The sequence below is a fragment of the Perna viridis genome, chromosome 13, assembly GCF_037379345.1.
Source record: "Perna viridis isolate PV_CMFRI_1.1 ecotype Kerala chromosome 13, ASM3737934v1, whole genome shotgun sequence".
NCBI lineage: Eukaryota > Metazoa > Mollusca > Bivalvia > Mytilida > Mytilidae > Perna > Perna viridis.
The window spans coordinates 30,218,719-30,232,833 of NC_142457.1; the positions used below are offsets into that span (position 1 = coordinate 30,218,719).

Sequence of the window (14,115 nt, forward strand, 5' to 3'; positions counted from 1 at the left end):
TCACGAAGCGGTAACCGTAATAAAAATACCCGATACAATGGGTGAAACATCAGGATAGTTTCGGGGGGTTATATGACCCTTTTGTTAAAAGACTGGCAAAATGAGCGGCCCATAATAGCCTGGAACAGGACGTGTATTCCCTGCCTGGAACCTCTTTCTTTATACAAGTTTCTTGTTTGGAACCACTGCCACATTTTTTGTAAATACTTAGTGTGTGGAACCGCCAGGGCCTGCATGAAATCTATAAAAACAGCTCTTCCAATTGGTACTCAGCATACCTCTTTATATTTCATTTCTATGAACGATGCCTATTTATGATCTCGCAGGGTTTTCATTTCTAGTTGAAGTTCAAAAGGTTTATTATGCGTCTACAAGGATTTATATATTTAACACCTTGGCGTCTTTAACTAGAAATAAATCATTTATAGGCAATTTGAATATATCGACAGTGGACGATTGGTTTATTCGGGTAAACGCAAAGAAATACACAGGTACTGATAAGAGGTTAGATGTCAACTACTTTTAATTGAATGATTGTCAATTCAAACCAAATTAATCAGCATATTTAGTTACTAGAAAAAAAGGGCTAGGCTTGTCTTAAAAAAGAGGGTTAGGCTGGTCTAAAAAAAGAGGGTTAGGCTGGTCTTAAAAAAAGGAGGGTAAGGCTGGTGTTAAAAAAAGAAGGGTTAGGCTGGTCCTGAAATAAAAAGGTTAGGCTGGTCTAAAAACAGAGCGTAAGACTAGTCTAAAAAAAGGTTTGGCTGGTCTTAAAAAAGAGGGTCTAAATATATTTTAGAATACTCAAGAGGTCAATCTGGTCTTACATTTGTCTGTAGAAAGGGTGAGTCGAAATCCATTCTGGAAGATTGAAGAGAAGAAATTCTATGGTAGGTCTTAAGTTGCTGAATATACTGATGATGATAAATTGCCATAATCTCAAACAGCCCCATGCACATAGTACTGGAAGATGATATATACACAGTCAAGATGAACATGGAACAATTGAGATGAAAGCAGACTTTGATTCCATATGACAAATTCTTCAACGCCACTAAAGATACAAATGTCCTGAAAAAGAAGAACAAGAATAAGAACGCTGTACTTCCATGCATAAAATCTGTAACAAATGAACGAATGACCTTAATATCTAATACTAAACACTGTGATCAGTGAACTAATGACCTTAATATTTAACATAGAACACTAATAAATTACGTTGAAATTTTGAGTTTTACATCTAAAACAGAACACTTAAACCTGTCTTAACTGAACCTGAATAACCTGAATACCTGTCTATAACAGACACTTTTCAATATAAAGAACCTTAGTGAAAGCGCTAATATACCCCACACATCCACAAATATGACTCAAATTATAGAGTAATCAAGGGAATTAAGGTTATAGTGGTAATCAAAAGAATGTAATACAGGGACAAAGACCAGACATGGAAAACAGACATACACAACAAAGAACATAAAGTAACTAAAATCATACACACTAAGTAACAAAAGCAAATGAGCAACTCAGACTCCACTAAAAACTGGGAGCATGGACCAAGTGCACCGGTAGGGTAAGTGTACTCTGCTTTTCTAGAAACGCCCGCTGAGTTGCTCATAAAAAGTCAAGTCCGGGGTAGACAAACGAGGAAAGGAAAACTATAACTCGTTGAATAAATCAGTTTTCATGGAGCAGATGGATACACCATAACGATCCACGAGTTCATGATGACGACCATAAAAGTATTTGAAAAGAAAAGAACGTCCAGGGGCCTTAGTTCATAGAAAATCTCAACATAACATAAACTTGATCTGTAATTTATCATGATACATTGTAAACACACATACCAAACATCAGCTCAATATCTGAGAGTTTTGAGAAAACAAGTCCTGAAAACTGTTGATTTAAAAGAAATCGCTAATTCTAAGGCCTGTAATTTTGGAGAAAGTCAGCGGAGCAAAACAAAATCTACAGATACACATCATGGTAGACTTACATACCAAATGCCAGCTCAATATCTGTAATCATTTAGAAAAAAAGTCCCAAAGACTTTCATTTTTGAAAATTTGCTCAGTCCAAGGCAAGTAATTTCGGTAAAAATCAGCAAAACAAAACGTAAACATGATCTATTTATCATGATGGTAGTCTAACATACAAAAAAATCAGCTTAATATCTGCAAGTGTTTAGAAAAAAAAGTCTGGAAGACTGACAGGTAAAAATATCATACCCTTCTCAACTTCATTGCGTATCAATATCATCGTATCTGCTTAACTGTACCAAACAACTGTCTATAAGGAACTAATTTTGAAGTCTAAATTCTGTTTATACACTAAACTAATTAACAAGAGGTATAAAGACTACCTCCAAACTCAACGTAACACAGACAGACAGACTAGCATGAGATACACATGACTAATTAACAAGATGTATTAAAACTACATTCAAACCTAACATGTAACAGACAGACAGACTGCCATGAGATCACTGTACACACTTGACTAATTAATCAAATGTATAAAAAAAAAAACAACCTACAAACAATAAGCGTGACAGACAGACACAGGGCTCAAGTTACCTAAGAAAAACAGGGAGAAGTGAATGTGTACGCGCATCTTTTACTGATGCTTTTTAAAATTACACTGTTATATGTTACTTACATGCATACAATATTTGCAAGCATTTTCTTATATTCATTTTCTTTTATCGAAATAAATTACTTTTTAAGCTACATATGTAAGTAACCAAATATTTTGGACAAAATGAAATCAACCTGAATGATCGACTGTATCATATGAATGAAATTGAATTTATAATCTACATGTATACCTCTACTCCTCACCAAATTTATAATCCACATGTATACCTCTAACCCTTACCAAATTTATAATCTACATGTATACCTCTACCCCTTACCAAATTTATAATCTACATGTATACGTTCAACCCTTACCAAATTTATAATCTACATGTATACCTCTAACCCTTACCAAATTTATAATCTACATGTATACCTCTAACCCTTACCAAATTTATTACAGCAAAATTAATAATGATTGAGCAAAGCAAAGCTTCTTGCATTGCAGTACTGTCCTATTTTTTTTGTCTTTTTTAGCAGCTCTGGAATAGAAAATTTCAGGCAGTGACATTCTGTTGGAATTTTCATTTTGTTGTTTTTTTCCTGATCCCACTTAACTCATAATGATTACTTGTTCAAAATATCCAGTCTCTTTATGTAAGTTGATCAAGAGTATTAATAATCATGTAAAAAAAAATATTCTTTAAGAAACGCTTCGGGTCTGTTTCTACCGAATTATCAATTGAGATAAATTTAACTTCAGTCCAAAAGAACCCGCATGACAAATTTGCATGTATCGTAACGAAATGTGAACGATAAAACATGAATTATTGTAGGCTGAAACAAAGAATGGTCATTCCGTATCCTGTCTTATACGTTTGAAACATTTGTTTGTTTGTTTGTTGGGGGTCTCTTATACAATCTGGTGCGATTTTATTTTAACACAAATGAAAATTTTGATAATATCATGATGTTCTAATGTAAAATATGCATTAAAATTGTACAGATAACAAAAATACCGGACTCTGATTTTGGGAATGGGAATTTCCGGTTACCCATTTTAGATCTCTTGAAAAGAGAAAATCGAATAAAAATCTTTTTTTTTTCGACAAACATTTAAATAAATATTAAATCTAGCATATTATTTTGTAAATACGTACCAACTTTTAGTTGGAAATATCATGTAATAATGAAGAAATTGACAAAATAGTATTTGGGTACGGGGAAAAGTTGGTACGGGTACGGGTTACACATTTTAGATCATACCTATCGAAAAAGAGATAACTCTGGTCAAAATACAACTAAATGACGGAGTAAAACCCGATCACGGGTGATGTATGAAAATAAGAGGGCGACTCCATTTCACTTTTGGTGTCGTCTAAGGCGAAGTGAGCGACTCCAGGGCGACTATTTTGCCTGAATCACCCAGTAGCATGAGCCCTGAGACAGACTGACATGATACCACTATTTACATTCAACTATAAACCTGAGGCATCAACATACCACCAAACCTAACATGCAACCGACATACAACCAAACTGACATGAAATCACTGACTGACAGACACGAGATCACTATACATACTAGACAAATTAACAAGAGCCATAGAGCCATAATAATATAAAGTGTGACAGACGGACAGACAAACAGACAAGAAATCACTATACATACTTGACAAATTAACAAGAACCATAGAGGTATAATAACCTAAAGTGCGACAGACAGACAGACACGAGATCACTATGCATACTTGACAAAATAAGAAGAGCCATAGAGGTATAATAACCTAAGGTAAAACAGACAGACAGACACGAAACCACTATATGCACTTGACAAATTAACAAGAGTCATAGCGGTATAATAACTTAAGGTACAACAGACAGACAGACAGACAGACATGAGATCACTATACAAACTTGAGAAACTAACAAGAGCTATAGAGGTATAATAATATAAAGTGTGACAGACAGACACGAAATCACTATATATACTTGACAAATTAACAAGAGCAACAGAGGTATAGTAATCTAACGTGCAACAGACAGACAGACAGACAGACAGACACAAGATCACTAAACATACTTGATAAATTAGCAAGAGACATAGAAGTATAATAACCTAACGTGCAACAGACAGACAGACATGAGATCACAATACATACTTGACAAATTAACAAGAGCCATAGAGGTATATTAAAATAAAGTTCCACAGACAGACAGGAGATCACTGTACATACTTGTGAAATTAACACGAGCCATGGAGGCATAATAACATAAAGTGCGACAGACAGACAGACACGAGATCACTATACATACTTGACAAATTAACAAGAGCCATAAAGTTATAATAATATAAAGTGTGACAGACGGACAGACAGACAGACAAGAAATCACTATGCATACTTGACAAATTAACAAAAGCCATAGAGGTATAATAACCTAACGTGCGACAGAAAGACAGACACGAGATCACTATGCATACTTGACAAAATAAGAAGAGCCATAGAGGTATAATAACCTAAGGTAAAACAGACAGCCAGACAGACAGACACGAGACCACTATATGCACTTGACAAATTAACAAGAGTCATAGCGGTATAATAACCTAAGATACAACAGACAGACAGACAGACAGACATGAGATCACTATACACACTTGACAAATTAACAAGAGCTATAGAGGTATAAAAACTAAATGGACCTCCAAAAATAACAGATCTCTCTGAAAATTTCTGCACATGCAAAATTTATCATGCTGAACTACACCAACAAATTTGACCTAAACCTGATTGACATCAGAATCTTGGTCTCAAAGGAAAAGATTAAAAAAAAGAGTAACAGATAGCAGAGGAGGAAGACGAATGATGACAAACGCCATGTGATGACATAAGCTCACATGATATAGGTAAGCTAAAAGTATGTCCTTTTCAGGCAAATATCATACCAAATTTTGTTTGGAAACCATACAACAAAAAGATTTCAAGAAGTGAGCAGATGGTAATACCCACCACAACAATGGCATAACTGATCTGACAGGAAGCTGCAATGTTAGAAATGCTGACCGGTTCAAGAAAAGTCATTTCCATGGTGAAAAGGTACTAGTTTTGTAAATAAATAACTAAATGAACACCTTTGCAAAATGTTTATAAATAAAGGAGGTAGACCTAGGGTAAGGGACATCTCATGAAATCAGTGATATGTTGGTATTATATTCAATTTCACCAAAGCATTTCCTGCCTTTGTTTGAAGCAGAATAAAATGAATCCAAGTTAATTAGATGCTTACATAAGATTGATGTAAAATGCTGAATACAAACGTTCCAAAGATTTTTAAGAGTTGTGTCCCTTACTCTAGGTCTACCTCCTTAAACCAAAGTACTTCTAAAATTTGTAAATCATTACCTGGCATCTTCCTTTCTGCTCTTTTTTATAGAGTACAAATTTGTAAGGTAAAACATGTTCATCCCGGGGGGTTAAGTTTCAAGTGTGAAAGGTCCAGGACTTTTTTGCATACTCAATGAAGGGTCAACCTATAAAGAAAATCAATACCAGCCATTGAAAAGTATCATACATTCATGACCTAAATAAATGGTATATCAATGATCCTGCCTCGGAAATTGAGGGTATAAAACTAGTGCTTATTTGAACACTGCCTCCCAATGCATATACAATCCTACATATACATGTACTAACTACCTTGGACAAATGTCTTTTAAAACATGTAACTCAAGAGAAACTTGAATCTTTTAAACACATAAATCTTTGGATAATAGTAATGATAATACAATACCATCATTGGTAACAGTGTTAAGGTACACATCATATTTCGTGTTTAAAACAACACTGAAGCGTTAACATGACAGGACCATAGTCATGTCAGGCATATAACCATTGACAAATCAACAGATTTTTATCACTCATTAATGTCAATTTAAAGCTTTTCTATAATGACAAAGAGACTTAATACTTAATTACTCTAAAAAATATGGACAAGAATGGAGAAATTGTAATTTATATAGATATTTCAAAAATATTATTAAATGCTTCTAACATTATACATACAGCTTTCTCTATGATTTGACTGTTTGGTCCACTATATGATATGAACTAGTGATGTGATTTGTTATTGTGATTGGTTGTTATGTGATTGCAATACACTGTCAATAAAATCTGATTGGTAAAAAAATGACTATCCGTCTTTGGCTGGAAATTAAACACCTAAATACATTAGACTTACAAAGAATACCATTCAGCTGGTTGTAAATGTTCACTGATCCAGAGGGCAGCCAAGTAACCTAAGTCTGTTCCTGTTGCTAAGAAATCCAATAAAAAAGCTTAAAAAGGAAGAACATGTCATAAAACATAACTGCATTAAGTTAAACAGTTTATCAAAGTATTAGAGTGGATTAACAATGTATTTGCACATATGTACATGTATGTGCACAATTTTCATATCATTTAGAGTACTATCCCTAAAACATGTTAATTAAGTTATTTCCAAGAACAGAAATTATGCACTTGAACTGGTATTATACTTTATATAAGTTACAAAGTACAATGGGAACATATCAGAACAATATACATGTATAGATATCCCATTTAAAAAAAACTCTGTCAAATTTAAGGGGAGATAACTCTTAAATGCATTCGATAGGGGAAATAACTAACATTCATTGAAATGCAATTACAACTTATATACCTGCTGATCAAACCTTCAAGGTCACAGGCAACTGTTCATAGTGCGAGACATATCATAATCAAGTGATCTACTCCGCACACACTAAATACTAAAAGCCTATATCAAAAGAGAAAATAAGTTACAGCTCTGACCTGAGGTTGTCACCTAAATATAGGAATTTGACCTTCAGGCTCACATCATAGGCCACTATTCATTTCGCACAACACATTATCTTTAGGTGATCATACCAAATATCAAAAGCCCACATTGAAATACAAAAGTTACAGCCTGGACATGAGTTTGTCACCAAAAAAAAAAGAAATATGACCTTGAGGTCAAAGTTCAAGGTCATAGACCACTATCCACAGTATGCCACAAAAAAGTTACAACCTGAACACGAGTTTGTAACCGACAGATGCAGATACAGACAGACGGACAGAGTAATCAGTACATGTGGACCACCACTTTTTGTTGCAGGACCCTAATCAAAGTGATATTAGAGTCATGTGACTTAACTGTCATTCTACGAGAAAACAAGAAATTGAAAATTTTAATTTCTGCAGTATTCGCAAACCCCAAAAGTGTGATAGATTTAAAAGTATATGTGTTTGAAAAGATAAAAATTTGAAATCGGACAAAAATATCAAATTTTACAGTTTTTACAGTATACAGACTTTCACCACATTCTTTTCACGGCAGCAAATTTTCAACATTTTAAGCAGTATCTCCATCAAAATGATCATTTTGGTTAACATAAACACTCACCATGTACTTTACAGCACTATTTGTTAAGAGATAGCCTGAATAAATGAAAAAAAGGAAATTTATATCTGTCATGAGACAAAAATTAAAGGTAGAATTTGAAAAATTGACCTACACACCAACTTCAACTGAAAATTTGACAATTTATTATAAACAGGCTTTCCTAGAACTGCATTTAAAGTAAAAGTATACTATAACAAAGGATATTAATACAAAGTTAAGTCCTAACTATAAAAAACTGGGACTAAAAACTTCAATTTCATATAAGAGGGTACTGGCTGTCAAATTGCACTCTAAAACATTATGCGAACAAAGTTGTTTAGCTCACCAGGAGTTGAAAAAACAGACTTGGCATACACAATGACTAATAAATCTACATACTGCCAGCCTGCAAAGTAATTTTAGGCAGAAAATGACACATTAAAACCTAAACTTGAGAAAAATACCGCAAAATTTGAAATATGACCTTGAGATTAAATTTCACATCATAGGCCACTATCCATTTCACACAACACATTATATTTAGGTGATCTACCCAAATACCAAATATCAAAAGCCCACATTAGAATACAAAAGTTACAGCCTGGACATGACTTTGTCACCAAAAAAAGGAATATGACCTTGAGGTCAAAGTTCAAGGTCAAATGCCACTATCCATAGTATGCCACAAAATATTTACAACCTGAGCACGAGTTTTTACAGACAGATGCTAGAACAGACAGACGGACAGAGTGATCAATACAAGTCGACCACCACTTTTCGTTGCAGGACCTTAATCAAAGTGATAGCAGAGTCATGTGTCTTAACAAAACAGAAAACAATCATGTTGAATTGTGCATTTAAGGAGCATAAAATGAAAAGTCACGTTGTGATGGTACATGTATCTTAATGCATGTGGCATTTCCCACAAAAGCCCCAAGAGGCAGGAGTTGAATTTTACTTAAGAAATTGGCTTGAATGGACAATTTTGTAAGCATTTCATATTCCTTGAGTATTCAGCCTATACAAGTCTTTCCATGTATTGTGTTGTGTTTGTCTATACTAAAGCAGACTGAAGGGTGGGAGGAAAATGAGGCAAGAAGGGAAAAATTAGTCAGAATAAACCTTCCACAAGGCTAGAAAAACCCCGAGAAGGCATGCACTGTCCAACAGCAGACCTTATTCTGGTGTGGGACTCATACCATTCCAACAAGATAACCAGAACTTCTTCACTATTCTATCAGGCCTAAATACATTTGTGTAGCAAGCAAGATCTTCTACACATTCTAAAAAGCAAGCCAAATCATTTACATCGTTAAAACAAGCTATCCAGGTCATTTTTACTGTTCCAACAAGCTAACAATGTCTTCCACACCATTCAAACAAGCTATCCATGTCATTTCTGTTCAAACAAGCTATCCATGCCATTTCTGTTGAAACAAGCTATCCATGCCATTTCTGTTCAAACAAGCCAGCAGGTCATTAACATCATTCCGACAAGCTAGCCAGATCTTCTACACCATTCAAAAAAGATAGCCAAGTCATTGTTATCATCCCAAAAAGCCAGGTCATTTATATAGTTCTAACGAGCTTTAGCAAGGTCATTTATGACATTCTAACAAATAAGACATGTCATTTACACCGTTTCAACAACCCAACTATCGGGTAACTAAACCGTTCAAATAAGCTAGCCCGGTCACTTAAACCGTTCAAATAAGCTAGCCAGGTCACTTAAACCATTCAAATAAGCTAGCCAGGTCACTTAAACCATTCAAATAAGCTAGCCAGATCTCACTTAAACCGTTCAAATAAGCTAGCCAGGTCTCATTAATCCGTTCAAATCAGCTAGCCAGGTCACTAAAACCGTTCAAATAAGCAAGTCAGATTACTTCTACTCCCTCTGGCAATGTTACTTAAAATATAATATAGTTGATATGGTTAACTAAGATGAGCTATGTTCAGAAAATTATACATTATATGTTTCACTCCTTGAAACGTTTACATTTCACATTTTAACGTTCAATCATTGTTTTCCACTTTCTGTACTGTATGTTGTTTTCAATATAGATTATAAATAGTTTCTTTTTCTATTGTTGCAAGGATAAAATATACATGTACGTGTAAATGTTGTCTTTTACAGTTTGGGATTTTAAAACAAAAATAGATCAAGACAGATATGTCCAAATTTCTTTCAACAGGAAGTGGGTGTCCAACAGGTTAAACAGGAAGTGGATGTCCCACAGACCTGAAATCAGATCCTACACCTGATGCTGGATACCAAGTATCAAGTGTTAGTGTTACAAAAATCATTTCCCCGCCCTTACTACCAACATTCACTATACTATAACTATTTTTACTATGTGATATTCAGCCAAAAATCAAATACATTAGGTCAGGCCACTCCTTAATAATTTCGTTGTCTCTTTTTTTAATTTCTGCCACACCACCAATTTATATTCACAGGTATATATGGATATTAACCAACATTTTTTTCCAGTTTGAAGACATTTCTACATACTCCATTGAGAGAAACTTTCCATGGTTTGTCAGTAGTCCTAATGTTTGATAATTCAAAGTTTGTAGTTCAAAAAGCTGGAAGGTCTGATATTCTAAAATATCATCAGCACTTTATTTAAAAAGAAATCACTAAATAATTTGTGTTATAATGCATATTTGTTAACTAAGTCAGGAGCAATAAAGCAAATTCATACAAAAAATGATATTCTTACAGCAGCTAGACTACAAAATGTAGGTACATGTGTACTTAACAAAGTAATTTGTCATAAAAGTCCATTGCCTACTTCAATCATGCTTGATAAATGTTCTATAAAGGTTACATCAAATTCAAATTTCAAGAATGCATTCATTGTCCTGTATTTAAGTTACTTTAAAACTTTGGACCATGATATTGTTTTTGTTACATGTATTTAAGTAGCAGTCTTTCTAAGAATCATGAAAATTCCACATGTGATATACTGTACACCCTCAAAAGCTACAATTTTTATTTTTGATTTTAAGTTGCATCACAAGTCTTACATGTACATGTATAGAAATTTGTCAAAGAATCCATCATACAGATACTTGACAAACTTTCGTCCAAACAATACACAACATTGGGATTCATTTAAGCTTCAGAAATAGTAAAAATGCAGGCTACACAAAATGTTTAATAGACTTCTAAGAATTTTAATAATACCTTACAAACAGTAGACCTTACTCAGAATTGTATAAATATTTGGAGCCCTTTTCCATCCGCCACTTATTGCAGCTGATGGAAAATTCCTTAACTACATATGTAACTTGACACAATGGCATGAAGTCTAATATGTCAAAAAGGGAACCTGATACTTTTGAGTCAGACTTTGCTCGCATATTCCTGATAAAGTCATTGCCCTCTTCATATTAACTTATTGGCCTTTGCCTTTTAGTCCTTCTGAATAATGGACTGTCAAGCCAAAACTTATACTCTTGATTTGAACAATGTACTACCCACACTACTTCGGTTGTGAGGTACATGTAGCTAAAATAATTATGCCGTCTATTTTTTTGTTGTTGTAGAAAAACATGGCTTCTGAATGTTTACAAATATGTAGCAGTCTTTGTAAGAATCATACAAATTCTGTAAAATATGATATACCCCACAAAATCTGAAAAATGTGATACAATTCAAAAAAGGCTACATATTTTTATTTTTGTTATTCAATTGCTTTATATGTCTATATGATGGAATGAATAATTATTAATTCCAATCTGTCTGCTCTTAGTAGATAATTCACATTGAATATCCAACAGTTTCTATTGTATGTTACTGTCATTTACAGAGTTATCTCCCATAACTTTAAATTGTACAGTTTATTCTACATAATTTTTATCTTCTAAGAGCATGGTTTATATGAAAAACCACATGTTAATAATTGATTTCTGTTAATTATAACACATTAATTAAAATATCAAAAAAGAAAAGATGTAGGCTTTCCAACCATGCATCACATTTTGCATGGATCTTATCAGGAGTGCTACTTTAATGTTTCACCTTATAGGCGCCTTGTAAAACCTAGATTTAACCAACCATTTAATTTGAAATGCCTGAGTATACCAACTCTAAGTCAGGACCATTGCAGTGTCAGAGTTTCTTTTACATTGACTTGATTATGGATACTAATGCCCCCAATTCGACCCTCGTTTTCCCCATTATTGAACGTGTTGTTTTAATCCCTTTGTAGATCCGGCGCTGGGGATTTGTGGTGGTCAAAACAAAAAAAAATATCTCCAGCGCCGAATCCCTAAAGTTTACTAAATGGATCAGGACAAGAAGTGTCTTGTGTCTCTTAAAAAGTTAAATGGAGGAGGGTGTAATTTTGACCGATAAGATTTTAAGTGTGTAAATATTACTAGATGAGAAGTAAACAAATAATTGAGACAACTTAAAATGTTAATCACCTGTAATCAATTACTACAGACAGTCAACAACAAGGTCGTCTGCTTTTCTCACCCAACACCGGCAACGCAGACGGAACTACTTATAAGTAACGACCCGAGAATACCTGGAGCGAAGAGTCTTACTAAAAGGCGTCAGGGCGCGCCTGAGAGCGTCTGGATCAATAAAAATAAACGAGAATAATTGGAAGAAAAACAATTACTCTAAATGTTTTGAGGTCCTCAATAGAAGACAATTATACGACCTTGTACATGTATATAATGTCAAAAAACTTTCACGACAGATCTAGTTGTCATCGTCTTATTTATTAAAGACACTTAAAACGGGCGACCATATGGTACTATTCCATTATATTAAAGCTTCGATTGACGTCCCAAAAAGTTTTATTTTAAAAAAATCGTGCTTCACAATTCCTAATTGCAAATACGACGAAGTTATGCTCGACAAAAAACAATTTGTTCCCCGGGTGAGTATCGAACACAGGACCTTCAGATCGCACTTATGAAATTGATTATGAGACTGACAGCTTTTTTTTCATTTACCATACAAAACTACAAAGCATACAATACAATAAAAACGGAATCGGACAATCTCCGAAATTCACAGACCTTACTATTAGATACTATAATGTCATAACCTATCTTATACACGTTTGAAGGATTCCATCATTTATGTATTTAATCCTTATTCACTTGTATAATATTGAATCTTGGGAGCAGCAATTATCGGCGCCATATACTGGTTTCTAGAGAAAACTAACAAAATGAAAGGAAAGCCATAAAAGTTGCTAATATATTGTTGCCTGTATAAAAAATTGTAGCATGCATAATTTTGAGTGTAAACATTACATGTATTTAATGCAGTATCAAAACTTAAAAAATACGGTACGTTACTCGAGGTAATTCGAGAAACAAAAACTGTAGCAACGGGTTTCAAATGATAGCGGACACTGAAAGTCGTATTTCATGCATTTTGAAAACTATAATAGATATATATGTAATTAAAAGATTTAACAGGACACTTTTGTTATCGTTGCATGGAAAATGTAGCTTTTTCATCAATTTGATATCATGGATTTTTACCCTTAGAACAATTAAGATATGGTTTCACAACGAATCATGGAGCATATTCTATAGTTGAAAGGCGAAATAGAAACTGCAATATACGAGTTGAAAGAGAGTATTAGAATGTCGAAGACACAACTTAAATTCCGGTGGACCAGACTAGCACGTTTCTCTTCATATTACGTACAATCCGTTAATGCATCAAATCTATACCTCTGTATCATCAAGCATTCTTTGATAACCTTAGCCATAGTCACTATAGATCAGATGTGTTTTATGTAGTACATGTAGTTCATACGCTAAAGCAAAAGTCTTAGAGCTATCCACAAACGGTCTAGAGCTAGTCAAACAATATGTTCATGTGAAAGAGTACCCGTCCTTCTAAAAGGGACAACCAGTTCAAATGTCCACTTGGTGTAGGTAAAAAATTAAGTAAAAATATTAATTTTGTTTCTATAATTTCCTCAGTAGTTGGAAGTATGAACGAAATGAAAGCAAAGTTTTTTTTCTGATTGCATATACTCGTAAAATATCTATCGAATTTTAAGATAAACGTGTATTTACGGTTTCAACGGGAAAAAATCTACATGATAGTCAAAACATTTCAGCGAAGCAAAAAAAAA

The 14,115-nt window shown here is 33.9% G+C and overlaps 1 long non-coding RNA gene across 1 annotated transcript; it reads right to left on the bottom strand.

Moving 5' to 3' along the window:
* Positions 1-5,979: 5,979 nt before the first annotated feature.
* Positions 5,980-12,484, bottom strand: LOC148600292 (uncharacterized). Its single transcript, XR_015918062.1, has 3 exons — positions 12,431-12,484; positions 6,809-7,366; positions 5,980-6,101 (listed from the first exon to the last, which is right to left on the bottom strand). It is a non-coding gene; the product is annotated as an uncharacterized LOC148600292 (long non-coding RNA).
* Between the last annotated feature and the right edge of the window lie 1,631 nt (positions 12,485-14,115).